The 22,408-nt window shown below is 38.0% G+C and overlaps 1 protein-coding gene across 2 annotated transcripts in view; it reads right to left on the bottom strand.

The window, feature by feature from the left end:
- The window catches only part of Tnfrsf19 (TNF receptor superfamily member 19), a 91,505-nt gene extending 87,595 nt beyond the window's left edge, over nt 1–3,910 (bottom strand). For both annotated transcript variants that reach the window (XM_076872305.2, XM_076872307.2), the window contains exon 1: nt 3,428–3,910. The gene's annotated coding sequence lies outside the window, so the exon portion shown is untranslated. The remainder of the gene's footprint in view (nt 1–3,427) is intronic.
- Nucleotides 3,911–22,408: the final 18,498 nt, after the last annotated feature.

Raw genomic sequence — 22,408 nt, 5'->3', positions numbered from 1 at the left:
GTTCAATTCTGTCTTAAAGCAGAGGATGAATGGATTACGGCTTGAGGTTATAGGTCAGCTGAAGCTAAACTCTACTAAAAATGTTTAGTGGCTTTTATAAAATACATCAAAAGAAGGAAATAAAGGGAGGGGGAAGGGAAGAAAGGGAAGGAAGGAAGGAAGCAAGGAAGCAAGCAAGCAAAGTGGAACCCATTACTTTGGGCAAAATTTTGGCTATAATGTTTGCTGACAATCAAGTTCAACTGTATGTAATAGGAAGAATCAACAGGCTAGCGCTAGGACAAAAGAATCTAAGATATTGTGAGGTCTTGAAAGCAGCATATAAGCATAAAATTTCATCAGTAACTAAATTAATTTTTATCCCAAGAAATATTTTTTTCCAAGAAAGAAAAAAAGAGTTAATAAAAATGCATTCAAGGATTCATAACATAATCAAATATGGTATGTAACCCATATCATGTATGAAACCATGTTGAATTTGACCATTGAAATTTCACAAAACTCCACTGTAGATCTATCTACCTTGAGGAATAATAGATTTAAATCAACTATTAAACTTTTCATGAGGGCTGGGGCTGTGGCTCAGCAGTGGAGCACTGGCCTAGCACATGCGAGGCGTTGGGTTCAATCCTCAGTGCCACATAAAAGTAAATAAATAAAATAAAGATATTTAAAAAAAAAAAAACTTTTCATGGATCCCACTGGCATCTCCTAAGAAGATATCAATTTTTTTTGGAAAACACTTAACAAGATGTGCTTATATAATGTGTGTATATATATATATATATATATATATATATATATATATATATAGAGAGAGAGAGAGAGAGAGAGAGAGAGAGAGAGAGAGATATTTAATTTTTTGTAAAAATTATTTTAGAAGTATGGTAAATTATGTGTTGTAATAATTGTGCTTATACAGCTTAGAAATATGAAGAAAAGGAACTGTTGGAAATTAACTGGGCAAATTCATTTGAGTGACAGTTCTATCATGGAAACAAACAAAAAAAAAAAGGACTGCAATAGGAAGTGGCTATCTTTATCTTTCAAAATAACATTGTTTTCTGACCAGCTCCACAGTGCATATGTTTTAGCAGTTGTTGGAAAAGAGCCCACACATGGTAGACAGGAAAGAACCCTGGGCCAGCCCTCAGAAAATTAGCTGTGTGACCTTAGCTAATGCTGCAGAGTTACTTTTCTATCATCTCAGTTTCCTCATCTGTACAATGGCCATAAAAATTCCAGTCATGCTTATTTCATGAAAATGATCTGATCAACCCCCTCACTTCACACACGAGAAAGCTGAGTAGTGAAGTGACTCTCTAAGGCCACATAGCTAATCAGTGACAGAATCAAGAAATAAAAGTCTTTTGAAGAGATGGCCTTTCTGCACTAACAAAGCTGCCATTGAAGCAATGGTTAGGAAAGTGCTTTGAAAAAATGTAATATACGCATTCCGTTCCATAGAAGTATGGGATATATCTACTCAATCACCATCAAGGTCATCTTGTGGCAATTAATTAAGAAATGCCTTTTAAGACTCTAACTATACCTTCAGCAATAGCCATTTTTCTTTTAAAAAATCAAATGCACTTTGTTTCATATCTCTTCAAAGACACAAGAAGTAAACAATTAACTGAATTAATTTAGACACTGAAGTGGGTTTTTCAAGGACTTGACTTGCCCAAGCTAGTTTTCTACAAAGCCTAAATTAATCAGATAATTGCTAATTCTCTCCTTTGTTTTGTGTTAAGAAAAGTCTGCGTTTGTTAAAACGAAGCTAGTAGCCAAAGAAATGCTCATTTAAAAAAAAAAAAAGTTTTAAACTCCAAATCTGAACCAAGTGAGCAAGTTCCTAAGCACACTAGTTCTTTAGGCATCACTTGTAGGCACCAATTTAAAAACTAACTTTTCTTCTCTGGATGTGAACATTAATACTGAACTTTAAGATAAATTTTTTAAAATCAGGATTTATCAAGATGACTTGTTGCATTATTGGTGGAAAAAAATTTTAAATGATCTCATGAGTAAAAATAAGAGTTAATTCTTTCTCATTGAGTTCTTATTGACAGACTTTAAAAAACATTGTCTGTTTAGAATGGTTCTAAATAATATCTACCTAACAACCATCAAGGTTTTAAAATTAAGCAAACAATGCTAATTAACCTCCTAATAGGAGGAAAATTTAGAAAGTCATTTAATTAATTGGCTTTGAAAAATTAATTATATATGAAAGGAGACTCATTAAGACCTTTCCTGTTTCATCAGAATTTCAGAGTCAAGAATAACTGGTTTATGGCTTATAATTTCTTTGTGGCTCAGCTAGCATAAAATAGGCAATTGTGATGATAATTAAATATTTTGCCCAAATAAACTTAGGTCTAGAATATTAAAACAAACTAGTGTGCACGTGGAGAGATCACTTTCCACTCTATTGAGTTCTTGCATTTCAGCCCAAAGATTTTACTTTAGGGAGGGGAGAATATTATTGAACTGATAAAGATATAACAATTAACTTTCAAATTCAGTGCAGCAACATAATTTGGTTTTGTAGAGCATTAACTAAAATGAAAATGTGACTAAAATACCTTATGTAACATAATAACTGTTGATTACTCAGATAGTTTTCATAAACAGTTGGCAAATTGCAACCTACAACAGCTGTCACTATAAATTTAAAGTAAATGTTAATTTAGGAATATTAACCTTGTGAACATTTCTGTAAACAAGGCTTGTGCTATTTCCAAAGGTTACAGAAAATCGCTAGTTTTTTTAGCCAAAACCTAGTGCCACTTTTCCCCCCACTGTTTTTAAATTCTTCAGTTTTACACATAAAAGGCTTTAATCACACTCCAATGCCTTTTCAGCAATTCCCTTGTGATTACAAACTGCATAAGGAAATGTATTTGATAGATTTACATCTTGAAGGTGAAAGAGTAAATAAACTAAAGAAATAGGATTACCAGAGGTGCATTTTTCTTTTCTTTTCTTTTTTTTTTTTTTTAAATAGAAACAACAAGGAATGCATTTTCAATAAACAAAGTTCCACTGCCTGTTTACTAACTAAAGTAACCTATAAATACTTAAAGCAGTTACAGTGCACAGGTCTCAGGGGCTGCAGCAGAGGTTGCATGCTAAAGTTAGCACCATTCTGTTTTGTCCTGTTTGCACAACTTATTTCCAAGTAAAATTTACATGACAGATTGCAAACCTTCTTGTACAAACTCCTAAAAAACTGCATCAAATTTACCCTGATACACACATACAGCAGAGTGTAGTATTCGGCTACAGATATGTTCGTTCTTAACTGATCAAAACCATCTTTTTTTCTTTCTTAGAACACATGTGGAAAAATGCAGTGGAAGCAACAACAACAAAAAAAATAAAACCCAGTACCTGCAACTGCTGAGATCTTTCCAGTACTCACCCTTTCAGCAGCCTGGTTTCTCCTTGGCAGCACTTCTATGCCAAATGCTTCTACCTTCCCAAAAATGTGTGTCAGCACAAGCCCGGACGAAACTTCAAATCCAGGAAAATGAAATTAACCATGCAGATCAAAGGCAGAGGAGCAGGGAGATGAAATGCCTGTAATCTGATCAGTGATCAGTTGCTGAACATCAAAGGCAGGGCTGAGCTTATATATATATGCATGGATATCAAGAAAGTTCGCTTTCAGCAGGTAGGTAGTTACCCTCCCGCCTCCTGTCCACACACTCTTTTGTTAACCACGGATCACGTTGCTTTCCTCCTCTTTTTTGCAAGGAGGCAATGCCGGTGGTTCCCCCATGCTTGGGTTGAGTGGCTGGATCCGGAGCTCTCTGGGTTCCCAAGCTGTGTGGTGGATTGTGTGTTGGAAGCTTTTCCTCCTGCCAGCGGGCTCCGCTTTATCCCTTTCATCTCGCTGAACTGCAGATCCCATGACATCATTCTGCGCCCTGGGACTGGTAGGAGAGCTATAATTCAGCCTGTGGGGGAGTTGGGCTCAAAGAGAAGCCAGAGTTTGCCTGATTTCTAATCACCTTCCTCCATTGTGCCTCACGTGGGACAGATTCTGTTATCTGCCTCCCAGCTGGAAGGGAGGGCAAGTGTCCCTGGTGAATGGAGGCTCCAAATGACAGCATTTAATTGCCTTTTGGTTGATAAAGATCACCATTTCCTACAAAGACTGTGTGTCAAATATTCAGAATAATTACACAGCAGCATCTAATTCTCAGACATTCCCCCCAAACACTTAGGTCACACTGATGGAGGGGCAGGATAACATTTAAAAATTTTGTTTTTGTTTTTTCAATGCGACAAGCCTTTAAGGATTTTAAGGAAACTGTCTTTCCTTGAAAAGTAAATTATTAGGATTTGACGATCAATCAAATGGTTTTCATGAAAGCAGTTAAGGAGGAGAAAACTGATAATGAATTCATCAGCAGACTAAGATCTGTCACCCTCCCACTTAACACCTTGGGCAGAGGCTTAATTTTAGTCTTGTTCTCTCAATTTATGGCTCTGAAAATTTGAATTTAAAATGTGTAGTTCTTAGGCATGATTCATTAATACTTTTTGAGCATTTTAAAATTTCACAAGAGAATTATGCAGAGGAAAGCACTTACCCTGTGATTACCCTAAGGCTGTGTTCCCTTGTCTTTTAGGACTTTCTCTAAACATGCAGTTTGGATTCTTCAGTAAAAATCACCACCTTAGTCTAATTTTCCATATTTTAAAATTAAATCTATTTTGCATTACTTAGAATTTTATTACTATTTTCCCTTAACAATGGCAGATTCAATACAGTAAAAGCATCTTATTTTCAGTATTTAATGAAATATAAAAGAAGAAGAAATTTTATCTTCATATAATCTGGGATAGGGTGCATTTCTGAATTCTAGATCTTTCATGGAATGAAGGAAAATTATTTTATTTTCTTTTATTTATTTATACCACTTAGTTATATCCCCAGCACCCAAAAATTATAATGGAAACTGATCAACTTTTAGAAGGTCAGTGAGGAATATTTTTGGAAAACCTAAAGAACCGTAGAATTTAATCTTTCTTTCTGTAAAATCCTTCTCTAATTGGATTCATCTAATTTTCCTTGACGCAATATTTGAAGATATAGTTTGTGATGTGTTTATCTCCAAACTTGTATGATTCTTGAACAAATTTTAATAGCAATAATATCACAGTGCATGAGTTGAGTATAACACTTAAACAGTTCCATTTATTTTTCAATATTTCTTTCTGTTGTCCTTTTCAAGGGCGGTGCTGGGGATAGAACCCTGGTCCTCATGCATGCACTGTATCTCAGAGGTATACCCTGGCCTCAATTTTTCTTTCATAATTTTTGTAACTGATACATCATTTCTCAAAGGTACCTCAGATGATATTTGAACCAGACATCATGATGCTTTATGGCTTCACTAAAGCAGATGGAGCAGTGGCACCTAGACTCCACACAACATTTCCTGGGCTCCTTGAACTCATAAACACAAAGAAAATATTAATGAGGACAAAATGTATCCAAGATGCTCATTTCTATTTTTTCCCCATCTTTAGATAATTTTTAAAATTTGTTGCTCATTTCTTTTCTGAGGTAGTTTAACTTTTCCTCTAGCATGGAATCTATATTATATCAACCTGGGATAAAGTTTACTATATAGTAATGATCAGCATATTGACATATTATTAACTAGATGCTCTGTAAGCAAGGTTATTCAGATAAGCAAGTGGATCCTGTCTTTATAGATTTCAACACTAATAGAAATGGGTGAGGAACTGGACTCAGATTCTTATACTTCTACTGAAAGCTTACAGAGGTATTTGAAAACTAGTTCTATTGAAAGCAAGGACTCACATGATCTCACTATTCAAGTTATCCTCAATTTATTCAAACCTCACCAAGCGCGATGGGTTGTTGAAGATACATCTAGTGATGCAATATCACCATCATATCACCAAGTCACTGACAATAACCTTGAATGTGTCCTTTTGTGGTCAAGAACCTCCCACGTATGAGATAAAAGGTTAGGGCCCAGTCTGTGCCCAGATGCAGAGTGTGGCTAAAGGCTGGCCTCCAATGAGGAGTGACCTCTTGACCCACAGATCATTAGCACTGCACTCAATTAACGGAGCTCCCTTCATCCTGAGAAGGGCCTGGACTACTGTTGTTTCTGAACAACACTGTGAAGGAGAGTACTGAGACACTTTTCTAACACCAAGAAACCTAGATTAGTGAAATTAAATCTGATGCTCCAGCAATGAGAGATTTACCATTACACGCTATAGACAGTCACATGTCACTGATGGCAGCGATTTTTTTTTTTTTTTTCTGGGAAACGTGTTGTTGAGTGAACATCACGGAGTGACTATACCATCTGACACAAACCCAGATGGTATAGTCTACGACACACCTTGGCCACCTGGTGCATGTGTATTATCGTCTACTGCTCTTAGGGCCACAGTGAAAAAAACGCATAAGATTAGATCAAGCACAAGAGAAAAATGGAACAATCAAGTGATGATGTGAACATGAGACGTATCAGACTGCTGGCAGAATAACGGGACATACTGTCTCACAGTAACCTTTTGTTTTTGTAAGTAGAATGATTATACCCTAAAATAATAACAAAAGTGTAATCAAATACATAAATGAATAACACAGAAATTGATTATTAAGAATAATTTACTGTACCAAATTTTATATGCTATACTTTTACGCATGTAGCAGCATGTGTTTATAACAGCATCAAAACACACACACAAACACACACAAGAGTAATGCTTTGCTATGACACCATCAGGTGTCAGAAAATTTTCAGGTCATTACACTCTTATGGGACCATCCTCATATGTAGTCTGTCATTGATCAAAGCATCATTATGTAGGCATGACTGTGCTCACCTATTCTAATAATACTGAGTTTTAGTATTTTACCCATGACTCCCAGTGCCATGTCACAGTACATATAACCTATCTTATTCTATTTGCCAAGTTGCATTTCAGCCACGTGGCTGTATAATGGGACTGGGGCAGTCACCCGATCCGCAGTGGAGAGCTCGGTGCTGCAGCTCACAGCTTTATGACTGAGACAACCTCAGCTGCCCAGAAGCAAGTGGGAGGGGACTTCCTGAGATTCTCAAGGGGCAGGGGCCTGAGTCTCCCGAGTTGCCAATGTGTCCTGTTTTTCTACCATCACCTGAAACACACTTTCTTTGTTTCATTACCTTGATAGTAGATCATGTAAATTTCTATAATTTTAAGATGTCTACTTAGGTAATGAGCTTTTTTCCCCCATCAAGATTCACAGTTTGGGGAGTTAGTTATTAAAAAAAAAAAAAAAAAAAAAACTCTAGAAAAGGGTCAACTTTAAAAACTCTGTTCAGAGGATATACCCTGGATTATATGATGTAAATATAACTTCATTACGTGTGTGTGTGTGTGTGTGTGTGTGTGTGTGTGTGTGTGTGAACAGTTTCAGATTGATAGAAAGACTGAGTGGTCAGGACAGAGATTTCTTATCTACCCCCTGTGCTCACACAGTTTCCCCTATAATTAGCATCTTGCATTACCATGGTATACTTGTGATAATTAATGAATTGGTATTGATATATTAACCAATATCCATAGCTTATACTATGAATACAGTTCTATGGATTTTGAAAAATGTATGATGTCATGTGTCTTCCATTATAGAGTCATACAGAAGAGTTTCACTGTCTTAAACATCCCCTTTGCATCACCTATTTATTCTTTCCCCAGAATAAGGCATAATATAGTGGTTCAGAACAACAACAGTTAATAACAAGCTGATTTATTATTAGTCCATTTTATGTTGCTATAACAAAATACCTAAGGATGAATACTTTATAAAGAAAAAAGGTTTATTTGGAACACATTTCTATTTAGGAGCATGCCACTGGTTTCTGCTTAGCTCTTATGAGGACCTCATGGTGAAACTGGTGTGAAAAATACCATATGGAAAGACTAGAAGCCAGAGAGATTCAGGGCCTGCAATTCAGGGCCTGAAATCTAATCTTATGCATTTTGTTCATTGTAGCCCTAGGAGCAGTAGGTGATAACACACACACACACCAGGTGGCCGAGGTGTGTCAGATGGTATAGTCACTCTGTGATGTTCACTCAATTTAAATTAACTTTAAGGGATTATTCTGTAGTCCCCTCCCTCTTGCTTGTGGGCAGCTGAGGTTGTCTCAGTCATAAAGCTGTGAACTGCAGCACGGAGCTCTCCACTGTGGATCGGGTGACTGCCCCAGTCCCATTATACAGGAGGTTGAGGTAGGAGGGCTGCAAGTTTGAGACCAGTTGCAACTTAGTGAGGCCTGAAGCAACTTGGTGTGTCCCAGTCAAAAAAATAAAAAGAAAGAAAGAAAAAGAAAAGTATCAGGAAAGCACAAAATGTATTTTAGGGGAAAGAATAGATTAGAATATCCCTGCTAAGTAAAACTGAACTGCCAAAGAAGGTGGTAGAGACGAGTCATTACTTTCAGACAATGAGAAATAGGCTAAGAAAATGCTTAGACATCAGCTTTCACTATATTTTTAAAGCAAAATTTTTAAGGCCAGATTAGATTTTTTTTTCTGTTCTACTACTTAAAACAGAAAATAAAGACAGTTTAACTCTGTGAGAAATCCTAGATGGCACAGCCATGATCTTTATCATAAAATCACCTCTGAGAAAATAAAACTCTAGTTTTGAGATAATTTTATACTTACAGAAGAATTGCAAAAAATAGTACAGAGAGTTCTCATAATCCCATACCCAGCTTTTTCATATGTGAACATCTTAAAAAACTATAGAACAACTGTCAAAATTAAAATATTAATCTTGGGGCTGGGGATGTGGCTCAAGCGGTAGCGTGCTCGCCTGGCATGCGTGTGGCCCGGGTTCGATCCTCAGCACCACATACAAACAAAGATGTTGTGTCCGCCGGGAACTGAAAAATGAAAATATTAAAAAAATTCTCTCTCTTAAAAAAAAAAATAAAATAAAATAAAATATTGATCTTGTTTCCAATCGAACTACAGAATTTATTCAGAAATTTTTCTCTACAGCATACAGTTGTACAGGTTCTGACAAATTCTTAGATTCGGGTATCCACTGCCACCGTTGCTACAGAACAGCCCCATCACAGGTCAATCTCATACTGCCCCTGTATGCCCTTACTCCTGGCAACCATAGATCTCTTTTCTCTCCCAGTCATTCTGCTCTTCCTTTGTGGGATTGCGAAGTCATTCGTATGGAAGATAGGTTTAATTTACAGGAATCTTCCAAACTGTTTTCCAAAGTGGCTGTCCCACCTTGCGTTACTTCCAACCACGTACGACTCTATTTATTCCCTAAATATAAAATCACCTTTCTACAAAACATCTTCCATGGCACAAGTGCTACTTCTCACTGGTAGACATTAACTCCCCTACAGAACACTTTATCACAGCGGCAGCCCACCTTGTGTTGGCCTCAGAGTTTAATTTCTATTCATTTTCCAGTTTTACAGATAACTGAAAAGCAAGTAAGAGATACATAGTTGGAAGTAGATATAAGGAATTTTGTGAAAGGAAACTATTCTAGTCAGCTTTCCACTTTTTAAAGTCCTAATTAGAGCCATGCTGCTTTGGTGGACGGCCGGGCTCTCATATCTGGCTGCTTTGGCTGGAAATCCAAGGCTTCTATGTGAACTTCTGAGGGTGAATAAGGCACTTTTAGCTTTAGCTGCATTATTTCTGAAATGGGGACAATAAGAGTATGTTAGTCAGCTTTCCATTGCTGTGACAAATACCTGAGATAAATCAACTTTAAGGGAAGAAAGGTTTATTTTGGCTCACAGGGTTTGAGACCATGGTTGCTTGGCGCTATTGCTTGGGCCTGTAGTGGCCTGTTACATCATGGCTGGAGCACATGTGGGAGCACATGTAGTGACATGTTACATGATGGCTGGAGCACTGTTCACTTTATGGTGGCCCGGAAACAAAGACAGCCAGAAGAGGCCATGTCTCAGTGTCTCCTTTGAGAGCACACCCCCAATGTCTCAACTTCCTCTAACCAGGCCCCACCTCCTAACGGTCCCCTCACCTCTCATAGCACCACAGGCTGAGGACCAAGCCTTCAACATATGAGCCCTTGGGAGAGAACCAAGGTCCAGAACATGACAAAGAGTAGCTACCTTGTAGGGTTCTTGGAACCTTTGAATTGCACCATGGCATATAGTAATTATGGAACCCACACTGACTTTCAGCTACTTAAAACATTGCTAAGGGGCTGGTGGTATTTACCTAGCATATGTGAGGCCCTGGGTTTAATTCCCAGCACTTGAAAAACATGCTTTAAAACAATAACTACTTCATTTTAGATTGTAGCAGGTAAGAAAAAAAATTATTTCCCTTTGCAAGAAAAAGTCCCTGTATTCTGCTTTTTCTAAGCATTTCTCACATTGAAGCCAAAAGCTACTTTGCATTTTGGCACAAACAACTTGTTTTATAGCAATTTGAAAGTGAAATTTCACTTTCCAATCAATACTTTGATTTTTTTTTTTAAATAAAAGTGGAAATTTTGATTTTTAAAAGATTGCTACTATGATGTTACAGTAATATTCAGTTGAAAAATCCAAAGAATATTATGACATTTTCCAGAAGGGGTATTTCATTCATGTTAGAATTCAAGCTTAAGTATGTACCATTCTTTAAATGAACATATGGCATTATAAATGAGATTCTTTCAAAATATGTGCATGCGCGCACGTGCGTGCGTGCGTGTGTGTGTGTGTGTGTGGGTGTGTGTGTGTAAATTTCAGGCTGACGGGGACTCTTATATGCATATGTTCAGCAAGATGGTGAGCTGAGCAAGTCTTCCACTATCAGAGAGGCAGAGAGCCCCACAAGAGAGAAGGATGTTTGGTCCTTCAAAAATACCCAAACTAGGGCTGGGGCTGTGGCTCAGAGGTAGAACTCTTGCCTGGCATGCGTGAGGCACTGGGTTCAATCCTCAGCACCACATAAAGTAAAATAAAGACATTGTGTCTACCTACAACTATAACTATAATCTATCTATCTATCTATCTATCTATCTATCTATCTATCTATCTATCTATCTCTCCCCCCAAACTAAAGGTATGGCAAAGAGCAGGAGTTTCCATGGGGACCAGCAAGCGCCTTTGCAGCACAACAGAGGTGGCCTGTGTAGGTGAGGTGGAAGGATTGTTGCAGAGAGCAGCATTTGTGACTCTTCTATTCTGGACTGGTGTGGGCTTCCTAAAAAGAGGGCAGAGACCCGAGGTTCCTGGGAGGAAACAGGTCTTCTTGTGCTTACGTCAAGAGTGTGTTTGCAGAGGGCTGCCTGGGAGGCATGATAACAGTCCCAACCTGTAAAAGAAGTCCAACTGGGAAGAAGTCAGGAGAGTGATCAGAGAAGGAAGGCCTTGAGGCTGACCATACATGGGGTGCTGGGAGAAGCAGTGGTGGGGATGTGTCCAGCCCTCCCTAGCATGCCCTGAGCACCTGGCAGCTCATTTGGTGTTTCCAAGAGGTTGAGAACACTGTGGAACTCTTCTTCTTCTTTATTTTTTGGTGGTGCATGAGGATTGAACTCAAGGCCTCGCACATGCTAGGCAAGTGCTCTGTCACTGAGTTACATCCCAATTCCTCAACTCCTCAACCCTCAGACCCCTTGTTGGTCTGAATCAACTTCTCAGTTCACAGGCCAGGAAACTGGAGGTTGGAAAGGCTAAGTCTCTTCCAAGGTCATGTGGCTAAAATCCATCCCAGGAACCTGTAACTATGAAGTTCATTCTGTTTCACTATTGTCTTTTTGGGGTGGGGGTGGAGGGAGGAGTACCAGGGATTGAATCCAGGGGCACTTAACCACTGAGACACATCCCCAGCCCTTTTACTTTCTTTCTTTCTTTCTTTTTTATTTTTTTAAATTTTGAGACAGGATCTTATTATGTTGCTTAGGGACTCACAAAGTGGCTTAGAGCCTCACTAAGTTGCTGAGGCTGGCTTTGAACTTGCAATCCTCCTGCTTCAGCCTCCTGAGCCTCTGGGATTTCACTATTGTCTTGTGGATTAAATATCTTTCTAAAATAGTTTCAATTTTCACAAATAGGTAGCTCTGCCAACTTAAGCATTCATATCTTCTGTAAATTAACCTAGGCTCCTTGGACCATAGTAATCCCCGACTGGAGCCTAACCCTTCTTTTTTAAAATGTTAAGTTTCTACCTATGTATTTCTGTGGTATATTGTTTGCCACTTATGTTATTCTCTTCATAAATGATGATGATTTTTCCAGTGTTGATAAAATTTCTTTTATAACATCATTTTGAGTTTTTGTTAACTTGCCCCTTAATCTGCAATACATTTTGCTAGTCCTTTATTTTCAGCATTTGTAGTTTTTCCATTTTTCCCTTTAAAAAGTAATGCCTTGAAGAATATTTATATTGCCAAAAGTGTTAAAATTCAAATTTTACTTTTCTCTGGTAACAAACACAGCATATATAGAAAAATGGATAAGTATAGAAAAATGAAGAAGTAAAAAAAAAAAGTCACCCATATTACCTGTAATTCGAACTTATTCTTCTTTTAAAAAATGATATAGATGTAAAGGATCAAAGCAAGAAGCAAGAGCCTCATTCTGCCCCAGAGGTAACCCCTGTCAGCGGTCATTTCACACCCTTCCAGACAGACAGTCCTTTGATTTGAGACCACAAACAGCTCAGCCACTTTTGTTGCTTCCTCTCTTCCCTTTTGGCCAATTCTGAATAGAGAAGGTAGCTCCACACTGTGATTGCTGTCAAGAGTGTTTTCCTCTCCTGTTTACTTAACCTTCTCGTTGGGGTCTCGAGTACTCCTTCAGTGGGATATTTAATACCTGAAATGTGTTGCTGCTGCTTTATTGGCTTCATCTCACCATTGCATTTATGGCAAAGCTTTAGGAAACAAATGCCCCCTGACAATCACTCCCTTTACTAGGAACATCTCTGACACTTGCGGAGAGATTGCAAAATAAGACGCTGCCCTCAAACGAGATTTCTGGAAGAAAGGTTTCTTGTGTTGGAATTAGGAAAGAAATTGCACCGCTTCCTCTCTGAAGGTCTAGCGTGAAAAGAGGAACTTGACTGAGATCAGAACATCAGAACAAGTGTCTTAAAGGACATGTGCATGCTGAACATGAGCACCTCCCTCCGCTCTCCACGCTGGTCTCATCACACACACCGACTCTGCCCAACTGCAGGGCAGCTTCCTCTGCAGGTGGTACATATGCCTCACAAAGACAACACAAGACACATTACATACTAAACACACACATACACAGCACAACCCTCACACAAATACACCACACACAGGCACAGATACACACACACACCCCCCATATGCCTCACACACATATATACTAGACACGCATCTTATATGACATGCCTTATACACACACATCACACATTCCACCCCATCCACCTCACACACACCTCCCACAGACACACACTACACACACCTCCCACACATATAAATATTACACATGTACGTACCCACTACATACACCTATACCTACACATCACACATACCTCATACACATAACACCACCCACACATACACCACACATAGATCTCACAGCAAACCTTGCACACACCACACACACCCTGCCCACCACACTATCTTACATCCACACAACATCTAATTTCACATACCTCCCACATATATACACACCACCACCACATGCACACATACACACCATACACACCAGGTACACAGACCTCATACAAAGACACACAGTATGCACAATGTACCACATACACAAGCCCCCCACACCTCATAGAAATACACATACAGAGGCTCATGCACCACACATAAACCTATGTTTCATACACCCATGCAACCACATAGACACACTATTTTTTTACACAAAAGGTGATTATGCTATACTCTGCTATATTGTTTTACAAGTATTTTTTGTATATTAAATATAGTAAAGAAATTTATTTCCAGCTGTTGTGTGTATATATATGTATAAAACACAATCAACTGAACTGTTAGCTCAGGGCGTAGTATTGTCTGCACAGACTCTTTCAGCTTGGTTTTGCTGTTGTATTTTACTCTATTTTACTTTACAAGTTTCCTTTCTAGCCTCATTTCTAATGTCATTTTCTATTCCCTTCCCTTCGTATCCATTCTTGTTATGATTTGGTTCTAGAAATGTTTCCCCCAAAGCTCACATTTTGAAAGCGTGATCCCCAGTGAAATTTAGGCATTTTTAACTTCTGAATCCTCATCGGTGGATTAATCCATCTGATGGAATAGTAATTTGAGTGGACTACTGAACAGTATCTATAAGCAATTGGGCATGGTTGGAGTAAGTGGGTCACTTGGGGGCATGCCCTTGGGAAATCTGTTTTGTTCCTATCTCCTCATTCTCTCTCTCTCTCTCTCTCTCTCTCTCTCTCTCTCTCTCTCTCTCTCTCTCTCCTTCATGGCTGCCATGAGCTGGGCAGCTTTCTTTCCACCATGCTTTTCTGACATGATGTTCTGCTTCACTCAGGACCAGAGTAATGAGTTGGCCGATCATGGATGAAACTGTGAGCCTTAAACAAATTTTTTAATTCTCTAATTTGGTCTTATTAGGTATTTTGGTCACAGCAATGAAAAATTAATTAGTACAACTCCTGTCCATTAATGAAAGTGAAAAAATTTCACATTTCCTCCTTTCCTTGATTCCTGAATTTCAGGTTATAATTAAGAAAACTCGAGCTCCCCGAACTGTTGACCTAGTTTTGTCCCAGCCTCCAAATCCCCTCTCCATGTATGAAGAGCTGCTCATTTATAGGGAAATGAGTGTTTGCCACACACAGATGGTGGAATTATACATTCATGCAGGATGATATAGCTGCATTTACTCAATTTGCCCTCTTGTGTCCAAGGAGAGTCGACAAGAATGTCTATGTCAACATCATTTACATGGCAGGAGGACAGCTTTGTCTCTGTTCTCAGTTGGAGACTCTTAGAAACCAGACGAGAAGTTATTGTGGTTCCATTTGTCCTGGTGGCTCATGCGGAGGGATTCTTGGCTAACCTGGAGATCTCAGGAATAGAAATAAGGCCAGAAGAGGTTGGTTTGCTTTTGACATAGTGGAGCCAAGGTCATTATTTTTTAAGGAATAGGATCTGAGTCAAGATTGTGGGAGTCCTAGGCTTGATTACAAGTTCCTCATGTAGAGTAGTGGTTAATTTTGTTTTCTTAAAGTATTTGAAATTAGTCTGCCTCAGCTTTCATGGTGAGAGAAATCAGGTGAACATTTGTGTCCATCCTCCTTCCAAGGGACAAGGGCTTATCCATTTTCCAGAGAAGCAAACATAACACGGCACCCCTAAAGTGTGGGGAAAGCTCTCCTGAGATAGGGGTGGGGACAGGAGATAGGAGGATTGGAAGATAAGAAAAGGTCAGGGGACACAATCCAGAATGTCTTCTAAAGGACTAGAGAGACACTGCCCACCTGTGTGGAACAAGATGGGATTCCATGAACCAACAGACAACCCATCTCCTTTGACTTCTCCCCAGCTCTGGCTTGTATATTTGGTAGAAGGTATCTAAACCTCTCTGGTAAGAGTGGGCCATCTCAAGCTTGCTTCTGTTTCTTAAAATTCTATGATTTTAAACTATGCACTCCTAGATGAACAGAGATGCTACATATGGAATCCATCTAGTGATAGCGACTATTCAAATACTTTTCTATGTACATATATCTATATATATATTGATATCTGAATCACATTCTGCCAAAATGTAATATAATAATTGGCTTGATGTTACTACAATGGAATACCTGAGATATCTAACTTATGAAGGAAAAAGATTTCTTTATTTGTTTGTTTGATTTTTATTTGTATATGACAGTGGAATGCATTACAATTCTTGTTACCCATATAGAGCACAATTTTTCATATCTCTGGTTGTATACCTAGTATATACACACCAATTTGTGTCTTCATACCTGTACTTTGGATAACAATATTCCTCACATTCCACCATCATTAATAACCCCATGCCCCTTCCCTTTCCCTCTCACCCCTCTGCCCTATCTAGAGTCTATTCCTCCCATGCTCCTTCTCCCTATCCCACTATGAATCAGCTTCCTTATATCAAAGAAAACATTCAGTATTTTTTTTTGGGGGGGGGGAATTGGCTAACTTCACTTATCATTATCTTATCTAACTCCATCCATTTACCTGCAAATGCCATGATTTTATTCTCATTTATTGCTGAGTAATATTCCATTGTTTATATATGCCACATTTTTTTATCCATTCATCTATTGAAAGACATCTAGATTGGTTCCACCGTTTATCTATTGTGAATTGTGCTGCTATAAACATTGATGTGGCTGTGTCCCTGTAGTATGCTATTTTTAAGTTCTTTGGGTATAGACCAAGGAGAGGGATAGCTGGGTCAAATGGTGGTTCCATTCCCAATTTTCCAAGAAATCTATATACTGCTCTCCAGATTGGCTGCACCAATTTGCAGTTCCACCAGCAGCATATGAGTGTACCTTTTCCCCCACATCCTCGCCAACACTTATTATGTTTGTCTTCATAATAGCTGCCATTCTGACTGGAGTGAGATAAAATCTTAGAGTGGTTTTGATTTGCATTTCTCTAATTGCTAGTGATGATAAAAATTTTTTCAAATATTTGTTGGTTGATTGTATATCATCTTCTGAGAAGTGTATGTTCAGGTCCTTGGCCCATTTATTGATTGGGTTATTTGTTTTTTTGGTTCTTTATATACCCTAGAGATTAGTGCTCTATCTGATGTGTGAGGGGTAAAGATTTGATCCCAAGATGTAGATTCTCTATTCACCTCACAGACTGTTTCTTTTCCTGAGAAGAAACTTTTTAGTTTGAATCCATTCCATTTATTGATTCTTGATTTTAATTCTTGTGCCAAAGAAGTCTTATTAAGGAAGTTGGGGCCTAATCCCACATGATGGAGATTAGGGCCTACTTTTTCTTCTGTTAGATGCAGGGTCTCTGGTTTTATTCCTAAATCTTTGATCCATTTTGAGTTGAGTTTTGTGCATGGTAAGAGATAGAGGTTAATTTCATTTTGTTGCACATGGATTCCAGTTTTTCCAGCATCATTTGTTGAAGAGGATATCTGGAAAAAGGTTTTTATTTAGATCATAGTTTTGGAGGGTCAAATTTCATGACTGGGCAGCCCCATTGATTCAGCTTCTGATGAGGGTGGTGCATGACCTTACACCATGTTGGGAGAATATATAGGGACATGTTGTCACATCTCAAATCATGAAACAGAGAGAGAGAGAGATGGGGCTAAGAATAACTCTTTTATAACAACCCTCCCATGAAAAGTAACTCAGATTCCCTTATTCACCTTAGAGAACATACCCCTAATGACCCACTGGGCCCCATTTCTTAAAGGTTCCACAATACCTCCTAATCCCTCCACACTGGGGATCAATCTTCAACACCTGGATCCTTTGGGAGACACTCAAATTATGTCCTAACTATGGCAAATAGGTACAATATCACTGGTAAGACCCAAATGACATTTAAAAAGTTGGGGTATTAGGTAGAAGGAGGTGGGTTAGTAAGTAGTAAATGATGGGCAAGAAAGACCATGAGCCATATAAATTTGTTAATGAGGGAAATTATTCATTAGTTTCTGCTACAGCTGTAGTGGATCTAATGCTTCACTTTATGTAATTTTGCAAAAAAAACTCCTTATCATTTGTTAGAAATATTTCCTGATCTGGCCACATTGTTCTCTCTTTAGTTTTACCTTTAAGTTTCATATTATGTCACCTCCAAGCAGGCAAAATAAGAACTCACCTTCCTTAGTGTTAACACTTTTAAATATTTGGAGACTCTTATCAAGTACCCATGTATCCCCTCTCCACCATTACCTGGGCCTAACTGCCAGGTCTTTTAATCTTAATGTGCAGGTCACTCCTTTGATCATTTTGGTGCTTTGCTCTGGAACCTCTCAATGATATCAACTTACTTCTCTTAACAAATATTGCTCTTGAGAATTCCAACTGTAGTCTTTGGAAAAAACAGATCACAGAATATTCCTTTACTGTTCCATGATGTAAATCCCTGGAGTATCAAACCCAACTCAAATCTTTCTTTCTGACTATAATTGAAGTTCTTTCAAGATTAATGTTAAGTGCCAGCTACTCAGGAGTTTGAGGCAGGAGGATCGTTTAAACCCAGGAGACCAGCCTAAGCAACAAAATGAGACCTTGTCTTTAAAAAAAAAAAAAAAGAAAGAAAAGAAAAAGAAAAACGTTACAGTTCAGTAGCCCTTCAAGTCTTTATCAACAATAAAATGTGTGGTAGCTTTAATTGTGGGATAACAGAAAAAGCCCTTTCAGCATTATCTGCTGATAAATTTGTCTCCACCTTCTTCTGGTTTGCTTAACTGGAGCTAGCTCAGTATTTTAATTGAAATAGATGTTACATATTATGAATACTAGTGAAAGAATGTTAAGGACTGAATGTTTGCATTCCCCAAAATCCATATATTGACATCTTATTCCCCAATGTGATGTATATTTGGGGATGGGTTTTTGAGAGTAGCAAGGTTTAGATAAGGTCATGGGGTGGGGCCCTCAGGATGGGATTAGTCACCAGAGAGCTTGCTTCCTTTCTCTCTGTGAGAGCACAAAGAGGTGCTTATAACACACAGCAATATGGCAGCTGCCTGCAAACCAAGGAACGTGGCCCTCACCAGGAACCAAATCTGCTGGCACCTTGCTCTTGGACTTGTCATCCTCCTGGACTGTGAGAAATTAACTTCTGTTGTTTAAACCTCCTAGTCTATAATATTTCATGATACTATAGGCTAACCAATATAGAGAGGATACATTGATTTAAATTCTCATTAAGCTATAATCATATTAACTATATATATACAATTCCTGAAACAAGTGTTTAATTGTAGTGTCTGGAATTAGAAAATGAATCACAGAGAGGAAAATGGCTGGGAGAAGGTTGCAAAATGAGTATGACACTGGAGAAAAGGCAGCCTTTTAAGCAAATGGTGCTGGGAAAACTGGATATCCATATGTAGAAGAATGAAACTAGATCCCTCTCTCTCACCCTGCACAAAAGTCAAATCAAACTGGATCAAAGACCTAGGAATTAGACCAGAGACTTTGCAACTGCTGGAAGAAAACATAGGCTTAACATACTGCCGCAAGCACTGACTTTCTTAACAAGATCTCTAAAACTCAAGAAAAAAAAATCAATAAGCAGGACAACATCGAATTAAAAATCTTCTGGACAGCGGAGGAAAAATTAGGAGCATAAAGAGAGAGCCCATAGAATTGGAGAAAATCATAGCTAGCAACTCCTCCAATGGGAATAACTGGAAGAATATATAAAGCGCTCAAAGAGCTAAATAAAAAACAACAATGGCAACAATAAATAACCCAATCAATAAATAGGAAAAAAAAACTAAACAGGGCTGAGGTTGTGGTTCAGGGGTAGAGCGCTCGCCTAGCACATGCGAGGCCCTGGGTTCGATCCTCAGCACCATATAAAAGTAATCAAATAAAATAAAGGTATTTTGTCCAATTACAAGTAAAAAATATTTTTTAAAAGAACTAAACAGACATTTCTCAAAAGAAAAAATACAAATGACCAACAAATACATGGAAATATGTTCAACATCCTTAGTAATTAGGGAAATACAAATCAATACTACATTGGGATTTCATCTCACTCTAGTTAGAATGGCAATCCTCAAGAGTAGATATGATATGGTGAGGATATGAAGGAAAGGTACAGTCTTACACTGTTGGTGGGACAGCACATTAATGCAACCACATTGGAAAGCAGTATGGAGATTCCTTAGGAAGACTAGGAATAGAACTACCATATGACTCAGCTATCCCAACTCCTTGGAATTTATCCTAAAGAACTAAAATCTGCATACTATAGTGATACAAGCATATCAATGTTTATAGCAGCACAATTCACAATAGCCAAGTCATGGGACCAGCCCAGATGCCTGTCAACGATGGATGGATTAAGTAAATGTGGTATAAATACACAAATGAGTTTTACTTGTCCATAAAAAAGAATGAAATATAGCATTTGCTAGTAGATGAAAATGAAGAGCATCATGCTAAGTAAAATAAGCCAGACTCAGAAAATCAAGGGTCAAATGTTTTCCTTCATATGTAGAACCTAGACCAAAATAAGGGAAAAAAGCAGGATGTCAGGAATCCCATGAAAATAGAAGGGCCATCAGCAGATTAGAGGAAGGGGAAGAGAGAGATAGGGGAGGGGAGGGAAAAGAAAGTACTGGGAACTGAAGTGGAGCAAACTATATTCCATGCATGTTTGATTATGTCAAAATATATGTATCACTAATAATGTACTGATAAAAACAAAAAATAAATAAAAATTTAGAAATGAGTATGAAAATGAAAGACAAATACTGTATATCCCACCATTTGACTTAGGAATTAGATAAATGCCTTATATAAATTAACATTCATTCTCTACATTTTTTTTTTAAGAGAGAGTGAGAGAGGGAGAGAGAGAGAGAGAGAGAATTTTCTTAATATTTATTTTTTAGTATTCGGCAGACACAACATCTCTGTTTGTATGTGGTGCTGAGGATCGAACCCGGGCCGCACGCATGGCAGGCGAGTGCGCTACCGCTTGAGCCACATCCCCAGCCCCTCATTCTCTACATTTCATATGAGGGATGGCACAGTATGGGTTCACAAAAAAAGTGGTTAAATAAATAAATTTTGTTAGGGAATGATCCATTTCTCAAATTTGATCCATTGCCTCTGTTGGATTAACATGTATTCATTTTTTCTAAGATATACTTTATTTTGTTATATACAAACTTTCCCCCCTCAATACATTATTTGCAAAAACATACATTGGAGGAAAGACAGTCTTTTTAAGAAATGGTGCTGGGAAAACTGGTTATCCATATGTAAAAAAATGAAACTGGACGTTTATATCTCACTGTGCATAAAAATCAACTCAAAATGGATCAAAGAGCTCAGAATTAGACCAGAAACTATGCAGCCCCTAGAAGAAAACGTAGAGTCAACATTCCAGCATATAGGTACAGACAATGACTTTCTCAATAGGACCCTGAGAGCTCAGGAATCATGCCAAGAGTTAATAAATAGGACAGCATTAAATTAAAATGCTTCTGCACAGCAAAGGAAACAATTAGGATTATGAAGAAAAAACGCAGGCAATGGGAGAAAATCTTTGCTAGGTACTTTTCTGACAGAGGATTAATGTCTAGAACATAGAAAGAGCTCAAAAAACTACACCAAAAAATCAGATAACCCAATTAATAAATGGGCAAATGAAACTAAACATGCTTCTCCAAAGAAGAAACACAAATGGCAACAAATACATAAAAAAATGCTCAACATCTTCAGCAATTAGGGAAATGCAAATCAAAACTACACTGAGATTTCACCTCGTACCTATCAGAATGGCAGTTATTAAGAATACAGATAATAATAAGTGCTGGAGAGAATGTGGAGAAAAAGGAACACTTTTACACTGTTGGTGGGACTGGAAATTAGTACAATCACTATCAGTATGGAGGCTCCAAAAAGATTAGGCATGGAACCACCACGTCCCAGCTATACCACTTCTCTGTAATTAACCTGAAGAACATGCTTATAGCAGCACAATTCACAATAGTTAAACCAAGCAACCATCCTAGGTGTCCATCAATGGATTTAAAAAAATGAAGAAAATGTGGTATATATATATACAATGGAACCTTATTCAGCCATAAAGAAAAATGAAATTATAGCATCTGCAGGAAAATGGATGGAACTTGAGACCATCATGTTGAGTGAAATAAGTCAAACTCAGAAGGGTAAGGATAGGGTCCTATGTTTTCTCTCATATGCAGAAGCTAGAAAGCAAAAAGGAAAACAAAGGCAGGGCCAATCTCCTAAAAATCAAATATGATAAGTAGAGGAAAGGGACCAAAGGGTGGATGTCTGGGAGGGAGTGGGGAAATGCTAGGGAGTGATATTGGTCAAATTAAGGTTTTATGTTATGTACATGTATGAATGAGTACCAAATCCCGTCAATATGAACAACTATAATGCACCAATAAAAATGTGGAAAAAAAATAAATTATTTGGCATTTTTCTCCAACCTATTTTTTTTTTTTTCATAGTGTTTCTCAGTTTCATGTGAAAATTTTTCTACTCTACCCAGTTTTGGTTTCCAGCATTTAAAAAAGACAGATGGATATTATTAAAAACTGTGCTTGCTTAATCTAACGTGAGTTAATACATAGGACATTATTAGTACTTAGGCGATTATTTTCTTCAGTACTAAATTTCATACTCCCTGGAGCTCAGATGGTTTGCCTCATAAGCAGTAACA

The sequence above is a fragment of the Callospermophilus lateralis genome, chromosome 12 (assembly GCF_048772815.1).
Source record: "Callospermophilus lateralis isolate mCalLat2 chromosome 12, mCalLat2.hap1, whole genome shotgun sequence".
NCBI lineage: Eukaryota > Metazoa > Chordata > Mammalia > Rodentia > Sciuridae > Callospermophilus > Callospermophilus lateralis.
The sequence above is the reverse complement of the archived record's forward strand: the minus strand, read 5'-3'. Positions and strand labels throughout refer to the sequence as shown.